We start from the raw sequence: 14,447 nt of genomic DNA, 5'->3' as shown, positions 1-14,447 counted from the left end.
GGCGGTGCTGATGTGGAGCCAGGGACCCAAGATCAGGGTAGTGGTAGTGGGGGGGTCTCTGGATCAGTGTCAGGCTGGAGGTGGAATCCTGGGGCTCTGCCCCCAACTCCCTGTGTGATTTTGGGCAGGTTTCTCCCCAACCATCCCGGTCCTTGGTTCATAAGCACGTGGGGAGTAAACTGTTTTCAGTTTTTATTATGAAACATCGTGCACTGGGGCCCCTGGGGGGCTCCATTGGTTAAGTGTCCGACTCTTGATCAGGCTCAGGTCATGATCTCACGGTTCGTGGGTTCAAGCTCCGCGTCGGGCTCTGTGCTGACGGCTCAGAGCCTGGAGCCCGAGCAGGTCTCTCTCTGACCTGCTCACACTCTCTCTCTTTCTCAAAAATAAGTAAAATTAAAAAAAATAATAAAATAAAAAACTCTAGGCTTACGAAATAAAATGTTCCCATTGCCTTTGAATCCTCTCCAGGAACCTCTCCATCCTGTCCCCGCCCCAAAGGCAGGCTTTCTTGAATTTGGTTTCCCTCCCTTGGCTTCGCCTTGCCCCTCAACAATGCTGTTAGGTTTGTGGGCTTTCAGCCCATGTGCAACTGCTGGAGGTATTCTTCAGTGGGCTCCCTGTGTTGCTCGATATGATTTTTGGCGGGTTTGTCCACACAAATTGGGGGGCCACCGAGCGTCCCCTTACGTGCCGTCCCTCAAGTACTCGCCCGTTCTCCTCCTGACGGACCTTTAGTTTGCTTCCAGTTTGGGTTCTTGTTTAGATTTGTTCTGGGTCTTCTGTTCTTTTTTTTTTTTTTTTTTTTAAGTTTATTTATTTTGAGAGAGAGAAAGAGAACGGGGAGGGGCAGAGAGAGAGGGAGAGAGAGAGAATCCCAAGCAGGCTCTGTGCTGTCAGCGTAGAGCCCCCCACACGGGGCTCGGAATCACGAACCATGAGATCGTGACCTGAGCAGAAATTAAGAGTCAGGGGGAGTGTGGTTGGCTCAGTCAGTTAAGCATCAGACTTCCACTCATAACACAATCTTGCAGTTCGCGAGTTCGAGCCCAATGCTGGGCTCACTGCTGTCAGTGTGGAGCCCGCTTCGGGTCATCTGTCCCCCTCTCTCTCTGCTCCTCTCCCGCTGTGTTCTCTCTCTCAAAAATAAATAAACGTTAAAAAAAAAAATCAAGAGTGGGACACTTAACCAACTGGGTCACCCAGGCGCCCCTAGATTTGTTCTGTTTTTGCTGTTCTGTCCCCGTCCTGTGTTACTCCCCGCACAGGCGGCCCGGGTGCACGTCTAGGTGGGAAATTCCAGAATCTTGGGGAACGTCCGCCTTCCCCTTCACACGATAATGTCAAATTGTTTTCGAAAGTGCTGGTAGCGATTTATTTACCTTCTCACAGCAAAATCTAAGTTCCTTTTGTCCAATATCCACGATGACACTGTGTATTCTCAGATCTTTTCACCGTGGCCCGTCTGGCTGTTGTAGAAAGACGACACAAACAAACAAAACCTGATTACGGGCGGGGTTGGGCATCTTTTAAAACTTTGTGGGCGGCGGGAGTCTCCTCTTCCCCACAACCCATTTTCTATTGGGTTGTTTGGTCCTTTTCCTTAACGATTTGTAGGATTTTTTAAACGTCCTGGATGTTATTCCTCTACCGGTTGGAAAAATTGCCAGTATTTCTCCTGCTTTGTGGCTTATCATCGTGTCTGTGAACTGACAGCAGTTTGTTTTTTTTACTTTGTTTTTTTTTTTTTTTATTTTTTAATGTTTATTTACTTATTTTGAGAGAGAGAGAGAGTACCCACATGCACAAACCATCGGAGGAGGGGCAGAGAGAGAAAGGGAGAGAGAGAATCTGAAGCAGGCTCCACACTGTCAGCGAAGAGCCCTACACGGGGCTCGAACCCACAAACCGTGAGATCACGACCTGAGCCAAGATCACCAGTTGGACACTCAACCAACTGAGCCCCCCAGGCGCCCCTGTTTTTTTTTTTTAATGTTTATTTATTTATTTTGAGAGAGAGAGTGAGCAAGTAAGGAGGGGCAGAGAGAGAGGGAGAGAGAATCCCAAGCAGTATGGAGCCCCAAGCGAGGCTCGAACTCATGAACCATGAGATCATGTCCTGAGCCGAAATCAAGAGTCGGATGCTTTAACCGACTGAGCCACCCAGGCGCCCAACGGACAGAAGATTTTAATATGAACGTAGTCACATTCATCATCATGTTCTTCACGGTTTAAATCAGAGAGGTTCAGTTTACTTTTCAGCCACATGGCTCTTTATTTAAAAGAAGCCACGTATGTACCCCTCACAGAATGCCCACCCCACTACCGGGCCAATTCGGTCCTTAAAGAAAACTAATTGCCAACCAGATGGAGGCCCCAGACATTTGAGAACCCTCATCCCTGTTCCCCCATTTGCTGCCACTTACAGTCTGCATGACCTTGGACAACGACCTCCACTGCGTTGTGCCTCAGTTTCCCTCCCTGGGTGAGCAAAAGGAGATAGCATTTTCTCTAGAGTTCCCATGGCACCTGGGATGCTGTGAGCACTCTGTAGGAGTAACTATGCTCTCTCAGAGCGGAGATTGCCAGGGATTTCCACCAGAGGCCGGGAACCAAGAGACAGGGCTCCCTGAGACAGAACATTCCAGTGCATTGCCAGAGCCTCCCAGCCCCAGCCAGGCAAACGCCCTGAGATCAGCCCCCTCCCAGAGCACTGCCTCCCCATCCGCATGGGGGTTGCACCCTTTTGCTCCTTCTCTCTCCTGTGCCCTGAGCTCCAGCCCGGATGTCGCCCACCCCCGCACCCTGACTTCCAGCCCTTGGTAGGGCAGAAGGACCCAGGCCCGTTTGCAGCCTTGAGCCCACCTCCTCTCTCTTCTGAGCCCAGGCTGAAGCGAACTGCCAGGCCCGCGGCACGGCTGATCCTAGTAGATTCCCAGATGGTCCATTTAAGCCGGGAATGCTCGATTTCCTGTTTGGTTTTAGGTCAGCAGTTCCTAAACCAGAACTTTCTTTCCCATAAAAAGTGTTTCTTCAGGTTACTGACACTGTTACGCCACTGTGAAAGCCAGGGAAATGTGGGACATTTTTTTTTTTTTTTTTTTGTATTTGGATCAAAATGGAAATTAACTCCTGCCCGAGGAAGAAGTGGAGGTTTACAGCCCTGGTCCCTCCTGGTGACCTGGGTTCAAATCCCCCCGGAGACACTTCTGGCTGCCTGACTTTGTGCAAGTGGTTCATGGCCTCACGGTGGTTCTCTCACGTATTAAACACAGGAATAAGGATTTCTTCACTCATGTTTGTAGAGACTGAATAAAATGTCACAGGAAATGGCTTCTCGCACACGCATGGCATAGGAAAAACACGCAGTGTCCAAAGAAACAAAATTTCTCCCTATTTGCCCCGGGGGGCTCAGTCGGCTGAGTGTCCAACTTCAGCTCAGGTCATGATCTCGCGGTTCGTGAGTTCGAGCCCCGCGTCGGGCTCTGTGCTGACAGCTCAGAGCCTGGAGCCTGCTTCGGATTCTGTGTCTCTCTTTCTCTCTCTTTCTGCCCCTCCCCCGCTCACTCTCTGTCTCTCAAAAATGAATAAACGTTAAAAAAAAATTTAATTAGAAAAATTTTAAAAAATGTCTCCCTAACCCAGGGCCACTCAGCTAATCATCCGCGATAATCTGTCAGGGTTCCTGTCACCCGGTCCAATATTCTCTCCAATCGAAGTTTTACAGAGTGGGCAGAAGAGACAATAAGACCAAGGGAGAGGCGAAAATGCATGAGAAAAAAAGGTTGGTGAAGAAATTTTTTGAAGTGAAGGCGTCATAGCCATCCTTATATCAGACAATCTAGACTTTAAAATAAAGACTGTGACAAGAGGTAAAGAACGGCATTATATCATAATTAAGGGGTCTATCCACCAAGAAGACCTAACAATCATAAACATTTATGCTCCAAATGTGGAAGTACCCGAACATATAAATCAATTAATCACAAACAAAGAAACTCATCGATAATAATACCATAATAGTAGGAGACCTCAACACCCCACTTACAACAATGGACAGATCGTCTGATCAGAAAATCAACAAGGAAACAATGGCTTTAAATGACACACTGGACCAGATGGACTTAACAGATATATTCAGAACATCTCATCCTAAAGCAGAGGAATATACATTCTTCTCCAGGGCACATGGAACGTTCTCCAGAATAGACCACATACTGGGACACAAAACAGCCCTCGACAAGTACAAAAAGATGGAGATCATATGTTCAGACCACAACGCTGTGAGACTCGAAATCAACCACAAGAAAAACATTTGGAAAGGTAACAAATACTTGGAGACTAAAGAACATCCTACTAAAGGATGAATGGGCTAACCAAGTAGTAAAAGAGGAAATTGAAAACTACATGGAAGCCAATGAAATGATAACATCACAGCCCCAAACCTCTGGGACACAGCAAAGGCGGTCATAAGAGGGAAGTAGACAGCAATCCAGGCCTTCCTAAGGAAGGAAGGAAGATCTCAGATACACGACCTAACCTTCCACCTGAAGGAGCTGGGAAAAGTGCAGCAAATAAAACCCAAAACCACCAGAAGACAGGAAATAATAAAGATTAGGGCAGAAGTTAATGCTATTGAAACCAAAAAAAACAGTAGAACAGATCAAGGAACCCAGAAGCTGGTTCTTTGAAAGAATTAAAAAATTTGATAAACCTCTAGCCAGTTTGATCAAAAAGAAAAAGGAAAGGACCCAGATGAAGGGAAGGCATCAGAAGGGCTAAGGGGAAAAGAAAACAACTCTGAAGTTCCAAGAAGCAAGTCCAGGCATCAGCCTGAATCTGTCTCTAATTATAATTAAGGAAGAAATTTGTGTCATTTTCCAGAAATTGCCACATCTTTGGAAGGAGCATGATTGGATAAGAATGTGGAATATTCAACCAACCTATAAGGTCTCCATTACTCGTGACAGAAGTTTCTATGGATATTAAAAAAAAAAAAATCTATGGGCCCCTACACTTAAGTGTCCTACTTCAGCCCAGGTTGGTGAGTTCCAGCCCTGTATCAGGCTCTCTGGTGTCAGCACAGAGCCCGCTTCAGATCTTCTGTCCTCCTCCCCACTCTGCCCCTCCCCACCGGCACTCTGTCTCCCCCAAATAAACAAACATTAAAACAAAAATCTGTAGCGCATATTACTAAGTGAAAGAAACCAGTCTGAAAAGGCTACATGCTGTATGATTCCAACTATATGACATTCTGGAAAAGGCAAAGTGGTGGAAAAAACACAAAGATTAGGGGCTCCTGGGTGGCTCAGTCGGTTGAGCCTCTGACTTCGGCTCAGGTCATGATCTCGCGGTCCATGAGTTCAAGCCCGAGTTGGGCTGTATGCTGACAGCTCGGAGCCTAGAACCTGCTGCAGATTCTGTGTCTCCCTCTCTCTCTGTCCCTCCCCCACTCACACACTCTCTCTCTCTCTCTCAAAAATAAATAAACATTAAAAATTAAAAAAAAAAAAGAGAGAGAGAGAATACAAAGATTAGTGGTTGCTTGGGACTGGATGGGGAGGAGGAGGGAGGAGGGATGAGTAAGGCGGGGCACAAGTGATTTTTAAGGAGGTGAAATTACTCTGTATGATACTGAAATGGTGGATACATGACATGCATTTGTCAGCAGCCATAACACTGTTTGAACATAAAAGGGGAACCTTAATGCAGACTATGGCCTTTAATTGATGCTAATGTGTTGATACTGGCTCATTAATTGTAATAAATGTACCACATTCATGTAAGATGTTAATAATGGGGGAAACTGGGTGCCAGGGAAGGAAGGGGGTATATGGGAACTCTCTGGATTATCTGCTTAATTTTCTGAAAACCCAAAACCACTCTGAAGTACACCATCTATGAGTTTCAAGATTTTTGTACTTGCAGAAAGTGTGATGTGGTGGAGAGAATATTGGACCAGGTGACAGGGAACCCTGACAGCGTATCACTGATTAGCCTAAATGACCCGGGTGAGACCCTTGCCCTCTGAGCCTGGGTTTTCTCTTTTTTCAAAGGAGGGCACTGGGGGCTGGCTTATCTCTAAAAGTCTCCCTCCACCTAGGAAAACCTCTGACTTTCCTATAACATTTCGGAAGGATAAACAAGTGAAAGGCTGAGTGTCTCAAGAAACAGCGCTAGGAATAAAATATAGGGAACGTTCACAGCAACTGGTTTAGTTCCTAGAACCCGCAGAAGGTATAGAAAATGCCCAAATCTCCCGCCCTGGGTCACCTTGATCCGCCAATTCAAATTTCCTCCAAATACCACGCGGGAGGCGACAGCAACCGAAACACTAAACTGCCTCTGGTCCCTACCAGCTGGCGGGGGTTTCTTCCCTCCACGGCTGGGCCTAGAAACTCATATTTTATTCATGAAAATTTGAGGCCCTGGGAGGCCTCGGCATAAACAGGATGTAAATATTTGCGGGTGGTGGGGAAGAGGTGGTATTTGAGCCGGGGCTGTCCTAAGTGGGGACGTCCGGGACAATGCTCACTTGGGACCCGCCCACCTCTAGCCCGTCTATAGGTTGGGTGTGGGGGGGGGGGGGCATGTGCAGCATGTACCCCTGATTGGAGACCCCGTTTCGGACTCCAGAGCCCTCCAAGTGGGACGGGATGTTGCTTCACCTTCTGGTGCTCCCCCTGCCCCCCCTTTTCCTCGATCATCAGGGCTCCATCCCGCCTTCCTCAGCTTGAGACTTGGGAGTGGCTTTCCGGGACTTGCAGACGTGCCTGGCCACCTCTGCAGCCCCTCACCTGGCCTTCCTGCACCTGGACACCCTTTGTCTCGGCCATTCGCTGGAGTTCCGGCCATCCCCCAAGCCGTACTGGTGCTCAGCCTTTGCTCCACCTCTGTGAGCTTTGACTTCTCTAGAAGACACCCCCCGCCCCCGCCCCTCCGCTCTTGTGTTTGCGCGCACTACACCCTTTTCTGGAACCTGGGGCAGCCCCACCTCTTGGACTCTCCCCCGAGAATAACTCCTAATGAGTTCTGGGGGCCTGGCGTGGGTGGGCATCACTTCCTCCAAGAAACTGTCCCGGCTGCTTCCCCTCCAAATCTGGGTTCAGAGTTCCCCTCCTCCTCCTCCTCCTCCTCCTCCTCCTCCTCCTCCCCCCTCCCCCGCCCCCGCATCTGCAGTGCTGAGCTAAACCTCTTTCTCTTCTGTATCCCACACTCCGATACGGTCCCAACTTTGGTCCTGTTTACTAAATAAATACTTGTTGACTAAACGGATGGCTGGCCGGCCGCCTGGATAAAGACGTGGCTCTATTACCACCTGTGTCTGTGGCCATCTGTGACTTGCGACTCCCCCCAGATGGAATCCTTCGCTCCCACGCATCCGCACCGCGGATGGCAGTCCCCACTCTTTGGTGCCTTATGTACACAGCGTCAGTTTGTTTCTCGCCTGTGTCCTCCCCACCCCCATCCCACAGCCTGTGTTCTACACCTAGGACATTTCCTGGGGCATAAAGCTGCCGTCTTGGTGCAATGTCCCAGGGCCTCGAGGATTTCCAAAGTTAAACCCCGCACCCAACAACCTCCAGTATGAGGCAAACATTTCTACCTGTGAGACGCACCTTCTGGAATTGACACCCTCAGGGCCTTCCCGAAGAATGTTGCGTGCGCATGAGCGCGTGAGCGGGCGCGCTCCGGCTAAGTAAGCCTTCTTCAGACAGTGAGACCCATGCTTGGCCGTTTCTGGGATTATGGAAAACAGAATACACCCCCACATTGGAATGCCAGCAGGTCAGGCTGGACCCGAGAAGCACCCCGTTTGCGGTGGAGGGAGGTGGTCTTAAATGGCGACTGGACCTCACGCTGAGAATAATGTCCGGGAGATTGCCATAGAAAGAAGTGTTGAACTCCCTGGGTGAGGTTTTCAAAATGCAGTTAGTCAATCCTTAATCGATCCTGTGTGGACATGTAGTTTTTCTCAGTATAGGGCTTCTTAGCTTCAAGTGGGCTCCCTGGTCCAGCTGTCCAAATGTTCCATGCCACAGAGAACCCAGTAGGAAGCAAAAGGAGGGAAGGAAGGAAGGAAGGAAGTCTCAGAGCAGCCATAAAGGGCCTGGCCTGGTACTCCCTCTTCTACAGGAAGAGCCCCCACACCCCCACTCACACTAGAGTCCCTAAGTTTATCGTGTTTATCATTTATGGAGGCCTTAGATCGGAGGTTCATTCCTGCTGCACGCCAGGGCCCCCAGACCTACTGCATCGGAACCTCTGTGGTGCCCCCCCCTCCCCAGGCCTCTGCATTTGTGTCAAACCTTCTGGGTGATTCTATGCAGCCAGGCTTGAGAACCCTTGACCATGCTTCCTGAAACTGCATTTGTGACCTGCTCCCAGCTGATACGGATGTCGCCGTACCACACCTGATGGGGCAAGACTTTAGGCAGGATATTTTTTTACTTGAGGGGCACCTGGCTGGCTCATCAGTGGAGCATGTGACTCTTGATCTCGGGGTCATGAGTTTGAGCCCCATGATGGGTATAGAGATTACTTAAAAATAAGATCTTAAAAACATTTTTTTTACTTTAAATAATTTTTTTTTTATTTGAGAGAGAGTGTGTGTGTGTGCGTGTGCGTGTGTATGAGAGCAGGGGAGAGGGGTGGAGGGAGAGAAAGAATCCCAAGCAGGCTCTACACTCAGCATGGAGCCTGATGCGGTGCTCAATCCCATGACTCTGGGATCATGACCTGAGCCGAAATCAAGAGTCGGTGGCTCAACTGACTGAGTCATCCAGACGCCCTTGAAATAAATATTTTAGGATGCCAATGGTTCACAAATCATTCTTGTTTCAGAAGATTAAAACAGAAATTCATGGACTGAACCTTCTCCCCTTTGCCAGATCCCCAGAGGGAAACACAACTGTTTGTTCTTTCTGGAGATAAAGTTTCTTTTTAAATGCATTGGATTGGGGGGGCCTGGCCGGCTCAGTTGGTGGAGCATGTGACTCTTGATCTGGGGGTCACGAGTTCAAGCCCCACATTGGGTGTAGAGATTACTTAAAAATAAAATCTGAAAAAAAAATACACTGCATTATATATATATTTTTTTCCATGACTCTTTTTTGCATGGAGACTTTTCCTGCTCAGTATACAAGGATGGCCTTCATTTTGTAGTGACTACGTAGTATGAACGTAGCACAACTGGCCTCCCCCTTCCACCTACAGATGGACTTTTCTCTCATTTCCTGCTTTCCCCCATTCTAAACTGCTGCAGTGAATATCACCATCATACATATGTCTTTGTGCACATGTGTAAGCATTTCTGTAAGACAAGTTTCTAGAAGAAAATTCTGGGTCTGAGAATGTATACTTTTTTTTTAATGTTTATTTATTTATTTTGAGAAAGAGCATGAGTGGGGGAAGGGGAGAGAGGGAGGGGAGAGGCGGAGAGAGAGAGAGAGAGAGAGAGAGAGAGAGAGAGAGAGAGAGAGAGAGAGAATCCCAAGCAGGCTCCATACTGTCAGCACAGAGCCCAATTCGGGGCTCAAACCCATGAACCATGAGATCATGACCTGAGCCGAAATCAAGAGTCAGACACTTAATTCACTGAGCCCCCCAGGTGCCCCAAAAATGTGTACTTCTAAAGCATCACTAGAAATTGACAAATTATTCTCCAAAAGAGCTTTACAATTTGTACAGAACAGAAAAATAGGCAAGCAGGTAAGTCTCGGGAGAGGAATATAAAAGGTCAACGCACATATTAACATGTGCTTATCAGGAAAATGAAAATTATGAAACTAATATAATGCTGTATGTTAACTAACTGGAGTTAAAATAAAAACTTGAAAAAAGAAAGAGAAAGTTAAAGCAGCAATGATATATACACACGTTATCTATTACAAATACTATGTACGTTACATGTAATGTGCCTATATCTGGACACCGCACTGGCAAACAAACAGAAATATGCATTCCTGGGGCGCCTGGCTGGCTCAGTCAGTGGAGCATGTGACTCTTGACCTCGGGGTTGTGAGTTCTAGCCCCACATGGGATGTAGAGATTACTTAAAAATAATCAAGAATGTTTCAAAAGAAAGAAAAGAAATACGCATTCCTATCTTGCATCAGTCATTGATGGAGGGGTAACTGGACAAAACAGGAATGAGCTTGGTGCTCTGGTCCCCCATCCTCAGCAGATTGAGAAGCAGCCCCAGGAAGGTCAGGGCAGACAGGCCGACTGAGGACAGGAAGAAGGCAGAGCATGGATGAATAAACAAACGGAACACAATTAGAAGTAAAGAATCCAAACAGCCTAACGAACCAGGATCTATCGTGTGGGGCAAATAGTCCCCCACATGCCCTACGTAGCCCTGGGGTCAAGCCCCCATCACAGCACCCAAATCCCATGGCCACTGTACTGATGGCTCTAAAGCATTTGGAAAATTTCTGTACCTCCCTTTTTTTTTTCCCAAGAAGGCAAGGAAGTGTGTAAAGCAGGTTTTCAAAGTTTCCCGATTGTTAAAATATAACAGAATCGTTAAAACGAAAAACTTTGCATACGGAGGGCACTTAACCAGAACGTGTATTTACGTAGAACCAGCGTGTCCTCTGGGAGGATTATTAAAGCATTGCTGCTCAGAATTTGCTTAGCACAAGGCAGGCTCTCACCCTTGAAATCACCAGCCTTACCCATCCTAAAATGCCACCTTGTGAGGAAAAGCAAAGGCCTTTTAAAAGATGCATCTCAAAAAAAAAAAAAAAAAAAAAAAAAAAAAGATGCATCTCAGGAGGTGCTTGGGTGGCTCAGTCTGTTAAGCATCTGACTTTGGCTCAGGTCATGATCTCTCAGTTCATGGGTTCGAGCCCTGCATCGGGCTCTGTGCTGACAGCTCGGAGCCTGGAGCCTGAATCGGATTCTGTGTCTCCCTCTCTCCCTGCTCCTCCCTCCCTCACATGTCTCTATCTCTTTCTCAAAAATAAGTAAGGATTAAAAAAAAAAAGTTTCTGGGGTGCCTGGGTGCCTCAGTTGGTTAAGGGTTTGTACTCTGTCTCTCTCTCTCTCAAAAATAAATAAACATTAAAAAAAAAAGTTTCTTTGGAAGGGCGCCTGTCTGGCGCAGTTGGTAGAGCATGTGACTCTTGATCTCAAGGTTGTGAGTTCGAGCCTTACACTGGGTATGAAGATTACCTAAAAAATAAAATCTTAAAATTTTTTTTACAAATTAAAATAAACAAATGGGCACCTGGGTGGCTCATTCGGGTAAGCATCTGACTCTTGATCACAGCTCAGATCTTTATCAGGGTCTTGAGTTCAACCCCTGCCTTAGGCCTGCACTGGGCGTGAAGATGATAGATAGATAGATAGATAGATAGATAGATAGATAGATAGATAAAGGCAGGCACCTGGGTGGCTCAGTTGGTTAAGAGTCCAACTCTTGATTTCGGCTCAGGTCACGATCTCATGGTTCATGGGTCCGAGCCCCGCATTGGGCTCTGTGCTAACAGTGCGGAGCCTGCTTGGGATTTTCTCTCTCTCTCTCTCTCTGTCTCTCTCTCTCTCTCAAACATTTTAAATAAATAAATAAATAAATAAATAAATAAATAAATAAATAAAAAATGTTTAGTTGCAAAGTTAAAGATTTTCTTTTGACTTGTAAAGTTACATATTTGAGAAACCTTATTCCTCCTCAAGCTTTCAGGTTCACTTTACAAACCTTATTTTTCTTTTTACAACTCTCATGAATTGTGACAATACTTTTAAAGGTCTTTTTAACTACAGAATAATTGAAACCTCTTAAACATTAAAAACAAATTTTTTTAATGTTTATTAATTTTTGACAGGGAGAGAGACAGAGTGTGAGCAGGGAAGGGGCAGAGAGAGAGGGAGACACAGAATCTGAAGCAGGCTCCAGGTTCTGAGCTGTCAGCACAGAGCCCGATGTGGGGCTCGAACCCACGAACCACGAGATCATGACCTGAGCTGAAGTCAGGCGCTTAACCAACTGAGCCACCCAGGCACCCCAAAACCTCTTACACATTTTAAACTACATTTATAAACGTAATATATTTGGTTTCCTTTAAGTATAAGTCTTTAAATGTATCTTATAAATCTATTAAACTTATAATATGTTGAATCTTAAGGTCCCTTAAATACTCTAATACTATTTATAAATTTAGGAAGATTTTAACCTACAATCACAAGTTTAACTTAATTCAATTTTACATTTTAAATTAGAATCATAAAGTTCCGCTTGGTAGACACCAGTATGTCTAATTCTCTTAAGCCATTTGGGACCCTTAAAATATCAAATAGGTAATGATTACACAAAAGTGCTACAGAAAAATACTAATGCGAAATTTTGACTTACTTCATCATGTTTGTATTTCTGAAACTCCCTGGGATTATTCATTCATTCAAAAAATATTTATCAATGACACCTGAAACTACTGTGACATTGTCCATCAACTATACTCAAAAAAAAAAGAAAGCTTATTTCTTATTGCTAAAATAATCTGTCTATCTATCTATCCATCCATCTATCTCAATGTCTGCTAACTATCAAGCACTGTTCAAGGCAATGACAACAGCAGTAGTTGGCTAAGATGGAGAAAATCCTTGCCATCATGAAACACATCCTAATGGGGGAACGCATACACAATACATACTTAATACATATTTATCAGCTGGAGTTACGTGCTATAGAAACAAAAGGAAAGCAGGGTAGGAAAAGGACTGGTAGGAGGAAGGAAGCAGATGACAATGAATAGACCAATGGATGAATAGATGACACACAGCAGAGACCAGAATGAGGCAAGAGAGCAAGCCATGTGCACATGTGAGGGAAGAGCACTCTAGGCCAAGGAAATAGCAAGTGCAAAGGTCCTGAGGTAGGGATGTGCTAGGCACTTTTGACTTAGAGCGAGGAAGCTCTTGTGGCTAGAGTAGTGTGAAGGCGAGGGTGGTACAAAGGGAGGTCAGGGAGATGGCCTCATGGAGTTTAGACATATGGAGCCCCATAGGGGTTGGGTTTTTCCTCTACCTTGACCATGAATATTCTGTAAGGATTTGTCAGGAGACCTTCTCCAGAAAGTCATTCTAATGACCCTTATTAAATTGAAGATGCTCTTACTTGGGACCCACTAATTCCATTTTTATCTACCCTAGAGAAATTATCTCAGAAATGCAGTGGAATACTCTACAGCAGAAAAATTAATTCATTCAGCAAGTTTTTATTTTTTTATTTTGTTTATTTTTTATATTAAAAATTTTTTTAACATTTATTTTTGAAAGAGAGAGACAGAGCACGAGCGGGATAGGGTAAGAGAGACAGAGAGGGAGACACAGAATCTGAAGCAGGTTCCAGGCTCTAAGCTGCTCAGCACAGAGCCCGACGTGGGGCTCGAACTCACGAAGCCCAAGATCATGACCTGAGCCGAAGTCGGACGCTCAACCGACTGAGCCAGCCAGGTGCCCCTAATTTTTTATTTTAGAGGGAGAGTGCAAGTGAGCAGGGGTGGGGCAGAGGGAGAGAGAGAGAGAATCAGAAGAAGGCTCCGCTCTGTCAGCACAGAGCCCGACACAGGGCTCAGTCTCATGAACTGTGAGATCATGACCTGAGCCAAAATCCAGAGTTGGACACACAACTGACTGAGCCACCCAGACGCCCCAGTCAGCAAGTTTTACTGAGCATCTACTCTGTGCCAGACATTGAACATAAGAGACAACAACTCCTACTCTTATGGAGTTTACGTTCTAGAAGAAGAAATAGACTTCTACAGAGAACTCTCAAAACCACAATGCTAAGTGAAAAAAAAATTGCAAAATTATACACAGAATGATTCAACTTACAAGAAATTAAAAAACTTACCAAACAATAATACATCATGGTAATAGATAATTTATGTCTCATCAAAGTACGAAAGCCTATAAAACATACAGGCCCAGAGCTCAGATCACCTAGTGTAGATCGACTCTCCCTCCTACTCGCTGAGAGACCTTGGGGACAAAACTTGACCTCTCTGTGCCTCAGGTTCCTCTTCTGTAAAATGGGGGTGGAAGAGGGATGAAGAGAGAAAGGGGTGGGGAACTTTAGTATCCATAATGTTTGATTTCTCTTTTAAAAAAAGAGGAAAGGGGTGCCTGGGTGGCTCAGTTGGTTGGGTGACTGACTCTTGATTTTGGCTCAGGTCGTGATCCTACAGTTCAGGAGATTGAGCCCTGCGTCAGGTGTATGAACCTGGGATCAGACAGTGCATCAGGCTCTGTGCTGACTGTGGAGTCTGCTTAAGATTCTCTCTCCCTCTCTCTCTGCCCCTTTCCGCAATTCATGCTCTCTTTAAAAAAAAAAAAAAAAAAAAAAAAAGAGGTTGGGTGCCTGGGTGGCTCAGTTGGTTAAGCACCAACTTCGGCTCAGGTCATGATCTTGTGGTTCGTGGGTTCAAGCTCCACGTTGGGCT

The sequence above is a fragment of the Panthera tigris genome, chromosome E3 (assembly GCF_018350195.1).
Source record: "Panthera tigris isolate Pti1 chromosome E3, P.tigris_Pti1_mat1.1, whole genome shotgun sequence".
Taxonomy (NCBI): Eukaryota; Metazoa; Chordata; class Mammalia; order Carnivora; family Felidae; genus Panthera; species Panthera tigris.
The sequence above is the reverse complement of the archived record's forward strand: the minus strand, read 5'-3'. Positions refer to the sequence as shown.